At 29.8% G+C, this 21,306-nt stretch overlaps 1 long non-coding RNA gene across 1 annotated transcript in view; it reads right to left on the bottom strand.

The window, feature by feature from the left end:
• LOC107453389 (uncharacterized) overlaps positions 1-21,306 on the bottom strand; it is a 212,756-nt gene that overhangs the window by 10,094 nt on the left and 181,356 nt on the right. Inside the window, exon 6 of the long non-coding RNA XR_001585319.4 lies at positions 11,625-11,741. This is a non-coding gene — a long non-coding RNA (uncharacterized LOC107453389). The remainder of the gene's footprint in view (positions 1-11,624; positions 11,742-21,306) is intronic.

Here is a 21,306-nt window from a genome sequence, read left to right as displayed (position 1 = left end):
GATACGTCACACCTGTTTATAATGCGGACCCATTCATACATCCATTCATTCATACATAGATCGCAATTTTGACCTGAATCAGAGAACGATCGATCTCCAATCCAGTACCCCCAGAGGTTTTGATTTGTTATGGGAACATGGAGGACTTTGTACTCGACAGAGTTTTAACGTGCATCAGTCACCAACTATACGGAGAGTCTTCGGCCGGCGGGGTTCGAACCCACGAACTCTCGGACATGGGCTCAGCGCCCTACCGACCAGGCTATCCCTGCCTTTCTGTTTCTGTCAGCCTAGTTAATTGTAATCAAATTCAAGAAAAAAATCTTATACTAAAACATTTTCATCCCGATTTTTTTTTCTTAAGTCAAACGTAATTTTTTATTAATAACTACAAAAAGCAAATTGAATTGCTTGTGCACTACTATTATTTTAAAAAAAAAATCCCGGTAAATTTTTGTTTTTGTTTTTTAATCTAAATATGTTTTTTCCCTTACAAAATGATATTGAGGGAGCTTTAACCCACGATACCAAATCAACGATTTTAATGGCTTTTTTATTAAAGTCCTGTGTTATAGATGCATTGTACAGTACCGTACTTTTACATTACTATATTAATGGCATACTGCACTGTAATGTACTTTTATTGTGCTCTATTATTGGAGTATTGTACAATACTGTATTTCTGCGTTATATTAAAGAATAGAATTTGCGCAGGTAAGTGAAACAGATTTATTAACAAACATCTAAAATATAGAGAACATGGTAGCTGCTGTTTCCACGCATGAACTTATTATAACAGTGTAATTAGGATACGGAAATGACATAAGGGAATGTTCCAGAATAATAATAAAACTTAACCGCTTCCCTGATTTTCCCGAGTTAACTCGGCTATGTATATATTGCTAATATTTATTATCCCGAGATAACTCGGGCGTAGCAGAATTTGTCAGCACGTTTTGTTTTTTCACGTTTTAACTCGGCCGGAAGCAAAAAATCTGCTGTGATTGGAAATCAGCCAAGTTATGTTTGCGAGTTTTGCTGTTGGATATTGGGTCTGCACACGCGTTTGTGCTATTTTATATATGATGGTTGCTGAATTTGCATAGAAAAAAGGGTAAAATAATGGAGTATCACTTCACTCGTGCTTCACTGGTATCACTTCACAAAACTATCATACAAAGACTAATATTTATTTTTTCCTTTTCCCCCTGATAACTCGGGATAGTAAACTGAAAGTGAATTAAATGTTTTTTATAAATAAAAACATTTAAATTTCAACTTAAAACTTGTGTATTAGGTTTCGTTTTAGTTTCTTGTATTTATCAATAAAATAAAAAAATATGCTGATTTTTTGCATTTTTTTTCTTTAAAAAAATTAGTAAGGGGAGCAGTTAAAGCACTGATATACACAGAAGAGCCATTACATTATGACCACCCTCCATCTATAACAATGGTCTCACCCAGGTTTTCATGGTTTCTCACCCAGGGACAATGTTTTCAAGGGGCACATTAGGACCTATAATCATCATAGAACAATCCCTGACGTCTGTAAGCTACTTGAACATAATTGCAGACCAGGTTCACACATTCATGGCAACAGTTTTTCCGGCGGGGGATGGTGTTTACCAACAGAATAATGCACCATGTCATAAGGGTCGAATCGTCATGGATTGGCTCGAGGAACATTCCAGTGATTTTCAAGTCATGTCTTGGCCCCCAAATTCACCTGACCTTAATCCAATAGAGCATTTGTGGTCCTACTTGGAAAACTAAATTCGTACTGCCACGCTACCCCCTCGCAATGGGAGGGAATTGCTGGACCAGTTGGTGAGCGCTTGGTACCAGATACCTCAGTCTACCTATCAGCACCTTGTGGAATCAATGCCACTGCGGGTGTTAGCAGTTTTGAGTGGTAAAGGTGGTCCTACATGTTATTAGCAGGGTGGTCATAATGCAATGGCTCTTCGGTGTATATGTTTAAATGCTTCTGAAGTTTTATTAAAAATCGGGAGAACTTTGTGGATCAAACTCAGGTCTTCTGACCTACAAGGTGAATGCCTATAGCAGCTCGGTCATGCTGACTCGCCAATATTTGACTACTTATTAATAAGGTAATCAAAGAGAATATCGAGAATAGTCAAAAAATGAAAAAATCTTGACTCTAAGCCAAATTAAAGATGAAGACCGTAAACCAAAAGGAAAAATATATAAACATCTTGAGACTAATCAAATCAAAGATTGATCAGAAAAATTCAATATCAATTCGTTTAACAGTATCAAGCCAAATCTATAACTTTTTGTCAGTAGATGAATATTTGATTTTCTTTAGACACAAATATTGCCTGTTACACTTATTTAGACATTTATTAATAATCAATATGAGTTAAACGATCATCAATCAGAAAGCTTTGCTTTAGAACCTAGTTTTTACACTCTTAGAAAGTTATTAATAAAATGAGCAATTTATAATTTAAATGAAAGATAATAGAGTCAATAGAATAAAGAAGTACGGAGAGTATTATGTTATTGTTCTTTTTCGGTTTGTTGGCTAAAATGTCGGTAAAAGAAAAACATATCTGTTATTTACTTTATGTCACTAAACATATTAAAATTTCTGATAGAGCTGAGCTTCAAATAAGTTGAAATAAATATTATTTTATTATTTAATAAATTATGAATTTATTTTTAAATCAATTTCTAAATGAAAGAATGAAGGAGTTTTAAAACAAAAACTTGAGAATATATTTTTCTTATTAACTATTAGTTAGTGTAAATATAAATAATTATAAGAAAAACTTGGATTTTTTAAATAGCTATTGTGACCAAAATCCGATCGCGAGGTTTTAATTTTAAACAACTATTGGCTGTTATTGTAATTGTTTATAGTAGTCATTTTAATTATTATTAGTATTTTTTATTGTAATTAGTAATTATTATTCTTACTACTGGTAAATATGATTATTATTATTATAGAATTTAAAAGTTTTTAAGTCTTATCTTTATTTACTGATAAATATTAAAAAAAAGTGTAATACGTGTAAAATATTGAAAAAGTAAAAAGTTAAATTACTAATACTTTAATTAAATTACTTTAATTAAATTAAAATTAAGGAAATATTTCATTTCAAAGATTAAGCTAGAATTAAGAATTGTATTTTAAAAAAATAATAATAATTCTCCTTAATTTCATTTGAAATTTTTTTTTTTAAGAACTTGGTCCTTGCTCAAAGTTATTTACGTAAAAAAGTAAATGCTTAATAATATTTTTAAACGTAGAGATCAGCATTTTATTAAACGTAAAGAATAGTGTTCAAGTTTGCCGTTAGATGGCGATGCTCTTCCGAGGTAGCTCGACACCGTTGTTCGGAAATGTTTCTTTGAAAGAAGATTGTTCTTTAAATAAGGACTAATCTGAACAGGGTTCAAGCCTTGCTGTCACAGTGAGAATGAGCAACGTGATTTTTTTCCCCTCTGTTTTCTTTTATAAAGGAGGAAAAATTTCAATTGATTAGTCGGTAAGTTTCTGCTGCAAAATGAAAACATTTCGACTTACAAAAGTTTACATTTTGGTTATATTTAAATAAACTTCGGAATTTGTTCAAAAATTAAGTTTGTTTTCTGAGATTTAACATTAAAAAAATTAACTGTTTAGGACAGACGAAGCTTTTAAATTTAAAATAATTGTATAATAACAGTAACTCACTCACTTAGATTGGTAATAAATAATTTTTATTATTTTTAACAAACCTAAAAAGGAAAATAATAATTTGCTTTGTTTTTGATCTACACATCAACAAAAGGTAGTCATCCGACGTCATATTAGTTTAATGTTGATTATTATATTGTTTTTATTTATTTACTTTATTTATCTATTTTCTTTTTTTTTTTTTTACGGATTTCTTAAACTTCAATTTCATTATTCTACTATTATGTTCTACTCTTTCTTTTATTATGTTCTTCTAAATGTTCTTTATTCTATTGTGTAATATGTTCTTCTATTTTCTACTTCCATTAATTCCTAAACCTTATCTTTTTGTAAATAAACGTTAAACAATAAATGGTTATCGTTATACATATGCAGGCTTTTCAAATAGCAGTGAAAGATTGATTTTACAGTCTGCAACAATTTTTAGGACAAAGTCTAAGGTTTATAAAAGATCAGCATATAAACCACGCAAGATTAAGACAATGTTAAGTTTAACTATTTCACGCACTAGGAGGTACACATTAAGCTTTGTTTAAATAGTCAGTTTACATCGATATTGAACTTGCCTTTACAAAATAAGCCTAGAAAAACCTTCTGGAGTCGAGGCTGAAATATCAGTTGCAAATATTACCATTTGAAATATCATTCGCAAAGATTAGATAGCATTCTCAAACCTAGTATAAATTCACCTTCCTAAGGTTTATTTTAGATTTCTGGCAATCACTGAATCAAGGCTTATTTGAATCAGCCTTTATATAATTTCTTAAACACTTTGAAATCTAAGGTTGGTCTGATTATTAAGATTTCAACAAAAACTGTTGCATTAATTATTAAAGTAGGTATTAAACAAAAAGTAAAGTAAAAACAAGTAAGTATTAAATAAAGTAGTGAAATAATAATTAAAGTAATTGCTTAAAAAGGGTGTTTATAGTAAAGCTAAGAAATAAGATTTTTTGTTAAGTTTTTTGCCTGCCCTTATTCAATCTTGAAGGAAACAAGCTTAGCAGACTAATATTTTAATTTCTAATTCTAAGTTTTAAAAAAATTATTACTTAATCAACCTCTTATGCCTACCAACTGAAAATGGAAATACAACGTTTGCTTTAAGGTTGCCAGCTATCTAGGTTGTGTGCTTATTACAAAGTTGCCTTATGTTCCCTTGTCAAATTAAAGAAAAGATTGGACAATTTAGAGGATATAACAATTTCATTCAGGGTTAAGGTGGGACTCAAACCCGTTACCTCTAAGCTACAAAGAACCTTTGTTGAAAAGATGAGACCATTTGGTCAGAGAGACCGTAGTTTCAATTTCACCCTTTGCAATTAGCATAAAACTACTGCAGTTCAAATTTTACAACAAAATAAAAACTTAAAAAAATATTTTTGATCTAAAATCGTGAAGTAATCTCGTTAATTTAAGACTTATATTTAATGTGTTGTTTTGCGATTGTTTTTTTTAAAACAAAACATTGCATGAAATTTTGAATTGTGATCTAATATTTTTTTGAAAAAAAGAATGCATTCTCACATCTGCAAACGACAAAACCTATTTTATATTCCCTTCGTTATAAGAAAGAAAACGCAAAATTCAATTCCGTTCTTCAACTTAAAAAGAAAAAAAATTGTTTATATCCTAGTTGGAAATAAGCCTCTGGTCATCGTGAAATAAACGAGAGAGAGAGAAAAAAAAAACAAATTTACATTTTTCCAATTTCAAAGATGACGACTTGAACGACATCAGCAAGAAAATAAAATCCTGCTCGTTCCTCGTTCTCTTTCAAAATTCAAATATGACTCTAGAAAGGACTGAACGTTGTTTACTCTGTCCTCTAAATCCGACACTGGTCCATACGCATACTCAAAATAAATATTTCCTCCGCTTCGCCTTAAGACCATGTAAATTCTACAGCCTTACCTATCGTCCACAAAAGCTTCCGAAAACCCTTGGTCCACCCTTTTCTGCCCTCTACCCTTGCACATAGTGGGTGAGAAGGCCAGGGCGGATATTTCAAATATCGATCAAAGCTGTATACAAATAAACTGGACGTACTCTTTTACATTAGACATAATAAGATGAAATAGGTAAGGAAGCTATTTATTTTTTGTAGGGAATAAGGGATATTCCTTATCTGTTATGCACTCTTTTTTAGGGAAGAAGCAGAACCAATAGCTTGTTTGCGTAAATATACCTTATCCTAAGGGCTAGTCCATCCTATTGGAAATAAGCTTTTCCAAAGACCATTATAAAAGAACATAAAAAGTAGAAGAAAAATCTAAATAAAGGCTATATGCAAACGAAAACTATGAAGAAAGATTCGAATCGTTTTATTTCTCCATTTTTATTGTCTTTTTCGCTAGCTATTTGGGCAAGGGGGAGGATAAAATAAGTAGAATAGAAAAGTAATCAAGTTGGGTTCTATGAAATGTTAATCCGTTTAGGCTTAACATATTGATTCGATTTGTTTTTATTCATTTATGCTAATTTTTTTTAAGAATTTAGATTAACTTTGAGACGTAAACTCTTAAAATGACTTTTTTTAAGAAGTTTGTTGGTGGAGTAATTTTGAGTTATATCTTTTTTCTTATGGAGTTAGTGGAATTAAATATATGAAATACTCATTCATGGTTGTTGAATTAAACATTAATCCACATTTCTTCTATAAAAATTATATCTGCATTGGGTAAGTGTAGTATTGTCATGAGCTAATTGTATGAAATATCAATAGCCATTCCTAAATTGAAATAATTATCAATATTTGTTTCATAGAACATTAATGTAAATATTTATATGACTAATTAATTCGCAATTATTACATGAAAAGTAAACACGCATTTCTAATTTGAAACGCAAAACCACATTTTTTACATGATGTGTAAATCTGTTTTGATACGTAGATCAATGTAGGAAATGTCCAACAACATTCGATGTAGAAAATGCATAACAGGTTTTTGATGTATGATGTATGTGCTATCAGAATTCGATGTATGAAGAGTTAATCAATATTTCATCTATGAAATGTTTACCAACGTTGATATACGTGAATCCTTTAAGTTTCACAAGTTGAATTAATTAGTTACTATCATGGTATTATTTAAAATTAAAATTGTCTCTCGTGGCATAAAATCAAAGTTCTTTAGGAAAATAAATTTGAATAAAATGTTTTTAGTTTAAAAAATTGATAAGTTTCAAAAATAATTATTACTAGATAAGAATATAAAACGGAATTTTTGCTTCTTCTTCGCTGCTACAAAGCATATTGCTTAGAAAGTTCCAGAGAAAGTATAAGCAGAATTATTTAAGTTATGCTTAAAACTAGTCAAACTACAATATATGTATAATATGAATTCAATCTTAAAATAATTTTTGATGAATTATTTTAAGATATTCATTATTTATTTATTAAATAATTATTTATTTATTATTAATTTGAATATCCACCATTTTTTAATGGAATAGAGATACTACCGTTGCCAATGGCAATATAAAAAGGGTGCATTTTTTAGAGATTTATGCATTCAGACTTACATTTGTACAAATTTTCGTGGTTATATGGGGACTACAGTGAGGATTTATTTATTATGTTTATAAATGTCAGAGTTTGATTGGTGGAAATGTGTTATAAGAAAAAAAAAAGATAAATTCTGCAAAAACTCGAAAATGACGTATTAAAATTTTCATAATTTTCCATTACATGGCAAAATGCACTAAATGTAAGTCTACATTTGTCCTGGTAAATATAAATTTGTTTCAGTATGCGATGTAATCATTACAGAAAGTAGCGATCCTAACTTCCTAAATATGATATTTATCCAAAATTTTTATGAAATTCAAGGCTCAAAACTTTTTTGAAACATAAAAACTATAATGAACCAACATAGAAAAATTTTGAATTTATACATATTTTTTCACTCGTAATCAGTTAATAAATGGGGCAAGTAATACAAAGCAATAAATATCCTCATTTTTTAAAAAATGTAATGCTTAATGAATTACGTCCAAAAACTGTCAAAATTATATTTGTATAGATCATACTGTAGTTTATGGAAGATAAAAAATCTTTGAACTTTAAAATCTTACAATCTACAGGCAAGAGAATCTACAGTAATAATTATGTGTACTCTTTATTGTTCATAAAATTATGTGCAGATTATTATATATTTTATTTCAATGTGAATTGCACTCACAAATAATAGGCATTTAAATGCGAAAAAAATAATTTACTCAATTGACTTAAATTGAATATATTTGAATATATTTGAAATATTTTTTAATGAAAATAATGATATTTCTGATTTTTATACATAATTACTAGAAGATGAATTTTTTTTTTTAGATATAGAAATTCTGGAGCAATTAAATTAAAATTCTGGTACAATTATCTTCGTTAAAACTTTGCCAATATTTGATGCATAATGTAATACAACAATTTTATGAAAAACAAGCATTTTTTACAAAAAAAAAAGTATTATTATAAGCTTTTAATTCCACACTCTTTGTATGAAGAAGAACAATGATTCATTGACTAAAATACCCTATAATCCGTAAGTACGTAATAGAAGAAAAACACTGCTAACAATATTAAAATTCTGGTTTCCAGTTTCATTCCTCTTATTTTGAAATTTAGTAGTTATTCATTATCTTGTATAATGTCCCAAGGGAAAAAATCTTGATGGTTTTCCTTTGATGGACCAATATAAATATGATGGTTACCATCTTGAATTCCCATCAAAGACCAACATATATCTTGATGGGGACCATCAAATCTACCCAACATCCATATTTAGGAACTGGCACCTGTTTTAAGTTGGGCCAACATAGCATACCAACATGGTATGATCGGTTTTTATGTTAGGTCAACAAAGCATACACAACATAGTATGATGGAATTTTTATTATGTGCCAACATTGCAAGCCCAACATAGTATGATGGAATTTTTATTATGTGCCAACATTGCGAACCCAACATAGTATGACGGATTTTAATGTTGAACCAACATAGCAAACATAACATGGTATGATGGATTTTTTTGTTCTGGTGTTAAACAGTATTTAATTATCAATTAAAATTTTAAGTGTGAAAAAATATTATGTACCCCTTTTTAATGTTCTCATAAAATATTTTTTAATTAAGAATTATCTTTTATTTTCCTTCATAAAAGATAAAAAAATAGCTATTATTGAACATTAAAATTTTTTATTTTTCTCTCTTTCGAAAATCAACAGCAAATCAGTGTGTCATCTGATTCCAAAAATTTCACAGTATTTAATTCTGAGCATTTATCTCTAAAAGTATTATATGAAGGTATAGAGTAATATTTTTTTTCTCCAAAATATGTGCCCTTATGTGCTTAATAGAAGATAAAAGAATTTTTCGAACATTAAAATTCTGAAATCCTCAATTCTTTATAACTTTTTTTTTTGAAAACTTAGTCGTTATTCAGCATGGCGTGTAATCCGAAACCATTTTATTTCACTGAAATAAAAAAATAATAAATAGGAAGCTGAAAAGCAAGGCGTGAAAAACAAGAAGAAATAATTTTAAAACATTACTTTTCGCACAGCGAGGCAATTTTTCGATATTTCAGATCCTGGTTTTTAGATATCCCAAAGCGACTATAAAAATGAGAATTTATTTCAGCCCTTGGTATCTAACGATAATGTGAGGCAGGGAGGGTAGAAAAAACAGCCAAAATCTTATTTTTTTACGCCAAATACCTCGTATTGGCATGTCGTACACTCTGATCTATTTCGTACGGCCCCTTGCTTGTGCCTTTTTAAAACTGTATTTTTTTTGTTTTATATTTTTTGCGTCTATTGGCAGGGCTCGTTATTTAAAAATATGAGAATTGGAGGAATTCTCCAGAAACATAGCTTAGTCATTCATTTCTTTTTTTCGTTTGTACGATGGTACTTTATTAGAACATGTATTACGACAAAGCTTCGAACCTTATCGTTAAAGTATTCGTTTTAAAGAGAAATATAAAAAGGTATAGTTGAAATTTGTCTTCTCAGTCTTTTAAGTAGACAATAAAATATATCAGGAAAAAAAATTATTTTAAATTCAAATTTTTCTCTGAACTATATTATATAAAAAGTTTTTAAACACATTTAACTATTTTCTTTTTTAAATTTGTATTATGGCAAAAATTACAAATAAATAAACAGAAAAATATAGTTTTTTATTATTTTTTAGCTTTTATTCATCAAAACATATAAAAAAAATCAATTATTTAACTTTCGCAACCAAATTTACAAACAAAAGCAAAGCAGCTGATAAAAAAATAAAAGTACATCAACTGACAAGAAAAAAACACTATACACAATCATAATATTTTTCCAAATATTATAACCAAACTAAAAAAAAGAAAAAAAAACATTAAAACAATACTACTTATGACATATTTTCAAATTTTGATAGCTGTCACATTCGACCATAATATAAAACTGTAAACAAGACTCAAACTTTTCTGCTATCAGCCTCAAATGACCTATTTCGCCTCATTGCATGCCCAAAGCATATCTTAAGGTTACCTGAATCTTAAAAGTTTTAGCACAAAACCTTGTCACTAAGATCCCATTTGCATCCCATTTCTGTCAAAACATCTCATTAGCTATTACATCCTATTTCCGTCAGAAACAAAATAGAGTGTTCTGTAAAGACTACCCCTAATGTATATTTTTAGGATCCTTCTCAAATTGAAGGAGTAAAACAGACAAATTAGGGGCCTCTATAAAAGGGTGGTAAATTTAATAATGTGATGATCAATGGTAAAGTGACTTACAAGTCTTGTTAAGAACCTTGCACTATTCTTGAGTCCATCTGGCTCCACATGCTGGAGCATATTCCTGCATAAAGGTGAACATTTGGTTTTTAAGTAACTTTTGTGATAAAGGAGGCATAACATTTTCCAATATGAGTGTTGGGATAAATATATTTGGATTATAAATTTATCCAAGTTATTATTCTTAATTTTATGGTAAGATTAATTGCAAAAGAAATAGATCTAGTAATTTTCTGCATAATTTTTAAAATGAGTGCAACATTTTAAACTTTACAAATATTTATTTGAGTTTTATTTACTGTAGTGAAAGGTTTGTTTTTAATGATTTTTAAATTTAGAATTGAAAATCAATTCAAATTTAAAAGCGAAAGTTAAAATCAATACAACTTTGAAATGAAATGAAAAGGACTAAAAATATTATTTTTAACTTTTAAAAAAATTATGTAGCATTCCTAACACGTAATTTTATAATGTTTCAAGTTAACTTTTAAAAAATAGGCCTTTAATAAATTTTAATAAACTAATTATTGAAATTTGCGTTTTAAGTTATAAACAACATCGACCAACAATTGCTTTCGATCAAAAGAAAAAGAGTAATATCTCGATTTTGTAAACTTATGATTAAATTGTGTTCCTTTATTGCAATCATACAAATCTTCCTGACGGTATAAAAATACTTTAGAGAGAGAAACTCATTGATAAATATTGTAAAAAAATAATGTTGACAGTAATATAGAGAAAATGTGTGTATATGTTTTCTAATCAACATAATAATACCGAATCTCAAGCAGATCATTTAATTTTTTTTCTCAATTGGATTTCTTTAAGCAAATTAAATTTAAATAATACGATAGAACTAGAAAATATATTTATTTAACAAATTCTTTTCTCTTCCACAATTAAAATTTTTAAAAAATGTTTGTGGATGAAGTTAAAATATAGTAGAGCAAAATGTTCAGGTTTAAATTTCACTTTGATCAAATCAGGAACTATATCTATAATTTCATTCAATAAAAATCTTGGGAACTTTTAGTTAAATAATATTCTTATTATAGTTGATGAGGGAATAAAGCTGAAATAAAAGCTTCCCTGTACATATCTTATTAAATTATATACTTTTATCTACATATGATTACCTCTTCTAAATATTCAAAGAACAATTCCATATTCTCATGTATATAAGACCTGATTTTCCTGCTATTGCTGAAGACAACATTCTTCAAACAAGTGATGTCCTCCATTTTCTTTTCAAACTGCAAAAAGAATAATAAAAAATTATTATGGATTTTTTTTTCTGGAAAGATCTTACTAAAATGAATAGTAAAACAAAGGCTGATTGATGAAGTTATGGACATGGCTTGGAATGAAACTAAATGCTACTTTTACCTTTAATACTTCTCATTATTGTCTATTAAAGTATCTGCATTGTTTCAAATCTTGTTTGCAAATTTTGAAACTCTGATTTAATGAGCACTTAATATTGAAATAATTATCCAGGCTTCTAAGAAATTTGCGTAAATTTCGGAAAGTTGGCCATTAATTTATACAGCCAGCTCCCTTTGTTGACATATAAACTGAGTGCCCGTATTTGTAATAAACATATGAAAAATTAGTAGAGTTAACCATTGCCTTATAGGGTTATTATACGAAACTTCCTAACTCAATTTAAAAATGCACTTCCTAAATTTCATGATGGCATGAAGATCCCGGGTTCGAACCCAGAACTTTTTTTCTCGCTCGCCTTCGACATTGGTGAATACGTACAGAAATACACAGCATTCTCGCCCTTTAACAGATGTAGCACTATATTATTTCGTCTCGTTCCTTATTTCACCCTTATTTGACAAATATATCATCTCAGTTTCATAGAACGCCAAGGTCCTAGCTGTTGGTAACTACTTCTAGCATAGCGTTAATTTACGGTCAGTGGCCCTATATTTTACAAGGCGGCAGATAATTACAGGCAGGTCTGTGTTATTATTGCCCTGAAACTTTAATGACATAAATTTATTTTTATGGTCACTATCTTGAGCGCTCTTTTTCGGTCGCTGACCGTAATTTAAAGGGAAAATTTCCTAGACTGAGTGTTTAGGTTAGCTCTAAATAAGATATTTGGTGGTGGTCTGTATTGGTATTAATTTAGCAATAAATTTTCCTTTGTTGTACACTGAATAGAGCTTATTTTTTCGTTTTATTGCTATGGGTTTTTTGTTTCTTTGCACTATTTACAGTTGTCTTTGTACTTTACCATAAGAAATTCGAAAAGCAATTGCTTCCATATAATTGGTTTACGAAAAGTATACTTTTCTTTTGCATTTATTTTAAATACATTGAAATGAAAGTCGCCGTAAGTGCTTTGCTTGTGTTCTTGACTTGTCAGTAAAACTACACAAGCGAACGAAAAGATTCTTTTTTTTCTCAAGCCTGGAAGCATTTACGAAAACTCCTTCTCTGGAAAAAGTTTGCAACATTTAAATTACTAGATGCAGCCTTTGCAAGCAAGAAAGGAGATACAGAGATAACTGAGAGATAGAGAACCTCTTTGGTACCACCCACTCTATCGTGTCGAATAGAAAAATCTTTCCTTGAATACAAAAAAAAAAAAAAGAAAAATGAAAGAAAAAGAAGAAAAACAGGAAAAAAAGAAAAACAGGAGAGAACCTGCAAATAATAGCAGGCTGAAAAACTTCTCTTCACAGAAGAAAGCTGTTGAAATAACAAGTTATCAAAAACATCTGTCAAGAAAATACGGTTGGTCTAGGAAGGCATCATTATCCTTAATGCACAAGATAGATTTAGATTTTTACAAGGAAAAGATAATAAAAAGAAGGAATGAAATAAAATTCGAAAAGGGGGTGGAGGAATGCGCAGTGCATCACGTGACCCATATCTTCCTTCACACACACACAAAAAAAAATGTGCCTTTTCTAAACACGCCTGAATTATGATGACTGGCTGAAATAGTGCCTGAAATTTTTTAAGATCGTTGGAGAAAAAGGAGATATAAGCATAGATGCTGATGACCAAAAGAGAGTTCTGTATACAAGGGTGGATGGGGTGTTCGAAATTCGAAGAACACTGATTAAATGACCCGTGAAGGATCGCAAACTGACAAAATTTGCAAATCGAGCTTTAAGAAAATGCTTTTCAGTTTGTGTTGGAAAAAAAATTAGTTCTGAATCTGGATGGACGCCGATATTTGAACTTTGATCCATTTCTGATTCACAGATTTTTTTCTGAAAGTTGCAAAAGAATAGTTTTTATAGCTTTAGAATTTTAAAAGAATCAAATTAATAGTAAAATAGATTGTCTAAGCCAAATTATGTAAAAAGGTTGCCAACTGCCCTAGCAGCAATATAACTTGGGCTCTCATTGGACAACTATTCACGAATCTTGGCTCAATAAGGGTTCAAAATGCCGTTATTTCTCCGATATTGGCCTTATTTGGAAAAGTCCGATTAAACCCGATATTTTGCAGCCATTGTACAATCAATATTGGTCTTATATAGAATTGTCAGATTCACCCGTTATTTTAGGACCGGGATAGCCTGGTCGGTAGGGCGCTGGACCCATGTCCGAGAGTTCGTGGGTTCGAAACCCGCCTGCCGAAGACTCCCCGTGCAGTAAGGTGGCTGATGCACGTTAAATCTGTCGAGTCGAAAAAGTCCTCCATGTTCCCATAACAAATCAATACCTCTGGAGGTACTGGATAGGAGATCGATCGTTCTCTGATTCAGGTCAAAATTATGATATGTGGATGAATAAATGGATGTATCAATGGGTCCGCCCTATAAAAGTGTGTGACGAATGGTGTGGCAGAAGTCGAATTCTTGGCCATAGATGGCGCCACAGGAAACAAGAACAATCGCACCCCCTCTGCCTAAACAGGCATACGCCAACAACAACTCGTTTTTTTGTATTTATATTTCAGCCAATATATGCCAAATATTGGCTCTATATATGCCGATATTGGCCCTATATAGGACAAATATTAACAAATTTAGACAACTCAATATTGGTCCCTCGGTGCATGTTCATATAGTACCCACATTGAGCCAATTGTTAGCCCAACTGGGGACAAGGTGTAATTGTTACTAGGTTGTATTAGACGCTACAAGATCCAGTGAAAAAAATTTGACGAAATAATTGAATATAATAACATTCACGAATAATAAATGTAACAAATTAGTAATTACTATGATTCAATAGATGGACACTCAAATATCACGAAAATTTCGCCGTTTTTGACGAAATCATTTCCTGGAACATGCTCTGAGAAAACTTTCGTCTAAGTGAAGAAATAACTATTGAAACTTTTTTGAGGAAATGAGTGTTGTCAACTTTAAAGAAATAATTCGTCATTCTATTTTTTTGAAGAAAAAAAAAACCCTGTAGTGCCTAATGTACTAGCTTATCTAACAACCACTTTATTGTGGGCACTATATAGGTAGATCAATGTTCCTCCAACAGCACAAGAAGAACACTATAAAATATTTTGGGGAATAGTTGTCGCCTTTTTTTATTTTGATTTAAATTAAAATTTTTTTGCAGTGCATATAATCGCATTTTTCATTTACGTTTTCACTATATACATTCCATTTCAAATTTACCCTTTGATGCTTTGCTATTTTACTTGCTGGCAATGCATATTTTCATGTTCATTAGAATAAATTAATTGCTTCATTGCAAAAACATTTCGCTTAAATAGCAAGTATACTGAGACGAAAAATACGATCCAAACTACTAGAATATGGTAATATGAATCATATTTCTAGCTCTTTGGAAGCAACAAAAAGCTGAGTAATTTTTACTGAAGTGGTTATAATTTTGGTAAAATTAACAATAAAATTTGGTTTTATGAAGTGTGTTAAAATTTGGAAAGTTTATCATGAAACCTTAGAGCAGGGGTCTCCAACCTTTTTGTACCTAAGAGCAAATATCAGAATATCGGTCGAATGGCGGGCACCATTTAATTTTTTAAGATAAATTTATAGTTGATAGACATAGGTAATAATACACACTGCATATAATGTACAAAGAATTTAATTTTAAAAATTTATTTAACTTAGGAATATAATTAGTATTAATATTCTTGTGTAAAATAAATGATTACTAAATTGCTTTTTCCAACCATACGAATTATAAAAATTATTTATAAAATATATAAAATACAGTAATGTGATCTTTGGCATTGCATTTCACTGGCCAGCGCTTCATAATTGGGAGAATATGGTGAAATTTCTGCTCGCAAGGAATCGTCAAGCTGTTCATCTGTTAGTCGGGATCTATATTTTGATTTTATGATATAAAGCAATGATTCGCACAAGTATGTGGAACCAAAAAAACTACTTTATTTAATATGCTGCTCTTTTTAAGAATGAAATTTATTTCTGACAACTATATTCCAGAATTTCTCATCTGATATAATAGTTTTGAGGATAATGTCATTCTGAAGATCCAAAATTTCTATCTCCACCTTACTTGAAGAAATTCTGAAATGTATGTTGCTATTATGGTTACGTTTATTTGATTGGTAAAAGAATTTACAAAATATGTGATCAAATATCTCGATGATATTAAATTGTTGAAAGCGCTTTTCAAACTGATCATGTATGGAAAATGCACAAGAGACTTCATTTTAAAATGTGATATCCACGAAACTAGCTTAGCTCTGAACGAATTTATAGCCCCTATCATTCTTGCTATATGTTTGTCCATTCCTTGCAGCTCCAAGTTTTAATTATTTAATTTTTCCGTTATGAAAGACAAATCTGTTAGCCAAAGAGGGTCTGGTCTCTTAGATCTAAAAATACTTGATTTTTGACTGCAAGATAATTTTTTATTTCTTCAGTTAAATGTAGAAACCTATCAAGTACTTTACCTTTACTGGGCTAGCGAACTTTTGTATGTATTTGCATAGCATTTTATGGGGAAATGGAAAACTGAAATATTTTATCGTTGGGCACAAGCAGCGGGCGCAGCTGGACCGATCGCAGCTGGACCATGGTGCCCGCGGGCATAGGGTTGGGGACCCCTGCCTTAGAGTATGGTATAAAAACCATTTATTTGGTTAAATTTACTTTTCAGTTTTGTATGTGTTACAAAATGTGTGATAATAAAAATTATGATTTTGAAAAACAGAATTTCTGGTAAAATATTACCTTAATAATGGAAAATGAATAATTTTAATACCGTATATTTTAGTTTTTATACCAGATGTATTGATTTTTTTTTACCAGAAATGTCATTACCATACAGTACTGTAATTTTGCGAGAATTTGTTTTCTCCGTGCATGCTTTTATTACATATATTAGCACTAATTCCTTCAAACAAACGTATTTTGCCAATTTTACATAACTTTTTTTGCACTATAATTATAGTTCTATACTTGAAAATGTATTAAGTTTACAGCTATGCCAAAAATGGTGACAACAATCCAACAAATTTTCTTACGAAGTACATTACAGTTGAACTAAGATTGTAACGTATATCTTTTCCATGGATTACAAAGAAATTATTTCATATAATTATTTCTTTAAGTAATTACGTTTTTTTTTCCATTTGTCACCCGCTATATTTTATTCTTAAGAAAATACTTACCTTTACTTTCAAACTCAGGAAAAGTTATATATTTTAGAGAAAAACCAAATTTTTCTAAAACTAAAATAAAACAAAAAAAAAGATGTAATTTTATGGAGGGTCCCTCTCAACAACTGTCACCAGAAGAGTTCTGCCTGTGTGATGATGCCTGTGGAAACGGCGTAATTTCCTGCCGTGAGTTTATGGCAGAGCAAATTTTCACCTCCACGAACTCACCTTTTCCAATTTTCGCTACGAAGGTTTTTCGTTAGACAGACACAAAGTTATATAAGAAAATTTTTCTTTCTTATTTATTTTGGTCTTCCCGTTTCTTCCACCTTTTCGCGTAACTGAAGAAGTTCTAACTGTGTCCCTTGTAGGCAAACGAAAATTCATTTTCGGTTCACAGGATTGTGAAGAAAATGTGCTGGTGAGATGAAGCAAGGCCTCGAAAGAAAAGCATCCTTCCGCGAATGCATTATTTTTCTGTCTAATGCAATGCGTCTAGAAATTTCCTTCTGATACTTCAGTTTCTTCGTAAATTTGTTTAAAAGAAGAAGTTTAGTATTCTTGGGAATAAATTTGTCTATAAACTTACTGGATTCTCCAAATTAATAAGGAAAAATCATAATAATTTACAAAGAAGGTATTAAGAGTTGAAACTCGATTGATTCATTCAGTGTTCTTTAATCACCGTACTTGATGTAAACTTTTAAGATCTTTGTTAAATTAAAACGAATGCATTATTTTTCTGTCTAAGGCATTGCACACCGAAGTTTTCACCTGACACTTAAGTTTCTTGGTAAATTTGTTTAAAAGAAGAAAATTAGTATTTTGGGGAATAATTTTTTTAACAAATTTACTAAATTTTTCAGTTTAATAAAGAAAAATCATAATTTGCAAAGAAGGTATTAAGAGTTAAAACTTGATTGATTCTTAAAATGTTCTTAATTCACCGGACTTCATGCAAACTTTTAAGATTTTTGTAAAATTTAAACCAATCCATTATTTTTCTGTCTAAGGCGTTGCACACTGAAAAGTCTGTCTAAAGCATTGCAAAACTGAAGGCCACTAAAGGCAAAAGAAAGGCAATCGGCGCTTGATAAAACAACTTGATATTTTCTAGTGCAAAAAAGTCCCACTTCTAAATGAAATTTATTTCATTATTCGATGATGATTTTTATTTTTCATGATAAATAATATCAATATACTTAGAATAAATTACAAAACTAATTCTGATAATAGAATTAATAACAATAATAGCATCAATCGTAACTATAATAAAAAATTAAAAAATTTTATTTTGAAATTTTCAGTCTTCATCTCAAAATGTAAAAAACGAAATTAGATTCTGAAAAAGTAACTTTTGCTTATTCGGTAACAAGAATATTTTCTGAGTGCTAGTATAATAATTAGTCAACTTTGAGACTGATTTTTTTGTCTTAAATTTACCTTAATAAGGTAAATTTAATCACAGAAAACTTTTTGTCAACAGAAAACTTTTTTTTGGAAATTGTTTTGGCAGTCAGACGTAAGCTTTAGTTTCTTTGGGAAAATAGCTTTTGGACAATTTAATTTGTAAAATATGCTGCTCATTTTAGTTTTATCAAAGTGCCAGAATAAATGGATAAATTAAGGAATAAATATAATAAAATAAAACAAAATTCACAAAGTGTCCAAATATTATCCCATTAAATTTTATAATATGAGAGGTAATTATGAATCACCAGGCATATAAATTTTTTTACATACTCTTAAATTTTTTTTAGTTTTCTTTTATTTTCTATTGTAAATAGGTTTCTTTCATAAATAAGGATTGTAATGGCATAATGTGATGCTACTCCTAGTGACATAAGATTTTTGTCTCGCATCCACCTTTAGGACTTTTATTTACGATAGTAAAATTAATTTAAATCATTGCTTTTCTTAAAAAAAACAAACTATATAGATATTAGTATATACATAATCAAGAATCATTTTCATAACGAGTGGTTGTCATAGTAACAGTTACAATATCAATTCGACATTTATTGCTGAAAAACAAATTACTTTTATATTTGTATGTTTTTATTGTAAGTTCATAGCTTCTTTCCGCAGAAAAATGTAGCTTCAAAACTTTTTTTAAAATTTTAAAGGCGTCAACCGAGGAAAAGAAACGTGTAATTAAGTGAATAAGGCTATTTTGAATAAGATTTTGAAAATTAGCCTTTTATTTTTATTACAGTTTCATCGCTTAAAAAAGAAGTGAAAATATCCATTTGCGTAATTGCTAAAATGCTTAATGAAAAATATTATTTCATAAAATGATCTTCTTCAATATAAAAATAGCTTTTAGACTGTTTATAATAACAAGCTTTATAAATATTTTCATGTTTTTGAATAAATACATTATTCAAAATCTTATTTCTTGAACTGAACAGCTTTTTGGTTTGTAAACTAGAAAAACAAATATAACTTTACGAATGCAAAAGATTAAAATAAGTAAACCAGTTTTGAAGTTTTCGAAAACAGTGCCGTTGTCTCTCTCAGTATTAAGAGTAAGCGAAATTCTAAATTTTGAAGAGATGAAGAAAAATGCAAAATCCTTCGCCCAGAAGAAAATTTAAAAAACGAAACCAGTGAACCATTTAAACAAAATGTAAAACGTTTTTGAGGCATGAGCTCTGAATTTTTTGAAATTCACAAACCTTTTGTAAATTCGAAAGAAAGCAAAGGGAAAGATAGATTTACTCGTACAATAACTTAGGATTGTGAGCACTCAGCTTACAACTCACTTTACCCACACTTCTCAATCCAAAGAATATTTTCTATGAAAAATGCAAAAACTTAAAGGCGTGTGTGCCGATTTTGTTATAAACTGCTTAGTTTGACAGCTTTACCTTTACTATCAGCAACAGTAAAGTGTATTTATAAAGTTTAAAGAATCTTTGTTTCAGCCATATTATTTTTACTTCTTTATTGTATGATGAAGCCAAAAACGTTACTTTTCTTTGATTTTAGAAATGATAGTTGAAACACAAATATATATTTTTTGGTAAATGCTATATTTTTACAAATATTTTTTAATTTGCTACTCAATTTTATGGACTTTTTTTTAAATTTTCGCTTTTGTAAACAAATAAGAATAAAGTTTAAAAAACCTTGGTAGTCTAAGGAAAAGTTTAAAGAATCTTTGTTTCAGTCATATTATATTTGCTCCTTTATTGTATGGTGAAGTAAGAAACGTAATTGGTTTTTTATTATAGCAAAAATAGTTGAAAGACAAAAATATATTTCTTGATGAAAGCTATAATTTTACAAATATTTCTTAATTTCTCACTCAATTTTACATATATATATATATATATTTTATTTTTGCTCTTGTAAACAAATCAGCGGTCTGGTTATCGCACGTTAAGTTTATTTCTGTAAAACAGAAAAATTTCCCAATCGAAAAATAAATAAATAAAAAATAAATGGAAAGAAATTAAAGAAATAAAATAAAAAAATAAAGAGCAGATAAATAAAATAAAATAATAAATTAATAAATTTCTATATACCATAATTTATTAGTATTTAAGAGCATAAACAAATTAAATCAACACCACAAAATGCAATTCTAAGGGATGTTTGAAAGTAGTTAAATCGTGTCATGACGAAATTTTACAAGATTTGACTTCTATAAGATAGCGCCATCTCTTGGCCTATGGAGATTTCTGCTGTATAAGCTGAAAAGTTATAATAAATTCGTGGCGAAAGGAGATTCCAAAGAAATAACAACATTGCAAACAGCACAAACTAGATAGTAGCTAGGTTCGCAACTCAAACCATATAAGATTGCGTATTAATCTTTAGGGGGTGAGCGCTATCGAGTAGAGGATAAATACCACCATTTCTTTTAAAACTAGTTGAAGGGTCAGAAGCATTTTTGGCAGAGACGTATTGCTTTTCGAAAAAAAGAATTTTCGTTCAAAGTCAAGGATGCTGCCGAAAATCTTCCAAGAGGGGCAACGACCCGGAGCAATTGGAGGTGCCCCCACCTGGACCATACTCCCCCTCCACCAACCTCGTAATTCAGAATATATTGTTCAGTAGAGCCGTTGAACATCTGTTAATCAGAAAATATATGGGTCAACATATCAAATCTGAGCTTATCTCCTTCCCCTCCCCTTCCAACCATTTCCCCAGTATAGAACACGAACTCTTACATACGGATTGTAATACTGAACTAGAATTGTCGTTTTGTCGAATATGACAGG

This window comes from Parasteatoda tepidariorum, chromosome 1 (assembly GCF_982258835.1).
Source record: "Parasteatoda tepidariorum strain Cologne lab strain chromosome 1, Ptep-v5.0, whole genome shotgun sequence".
Lineage (NCBI taxonomy): Eukaryota > Metazoa > Arthropoda > Arachnida > Araneae > Theridiidae > Parasteatoda > Parasteatoda tepidariorum.
This window is presented reverse-complemented; position numbering and strand designations above follow the sequence as displayed.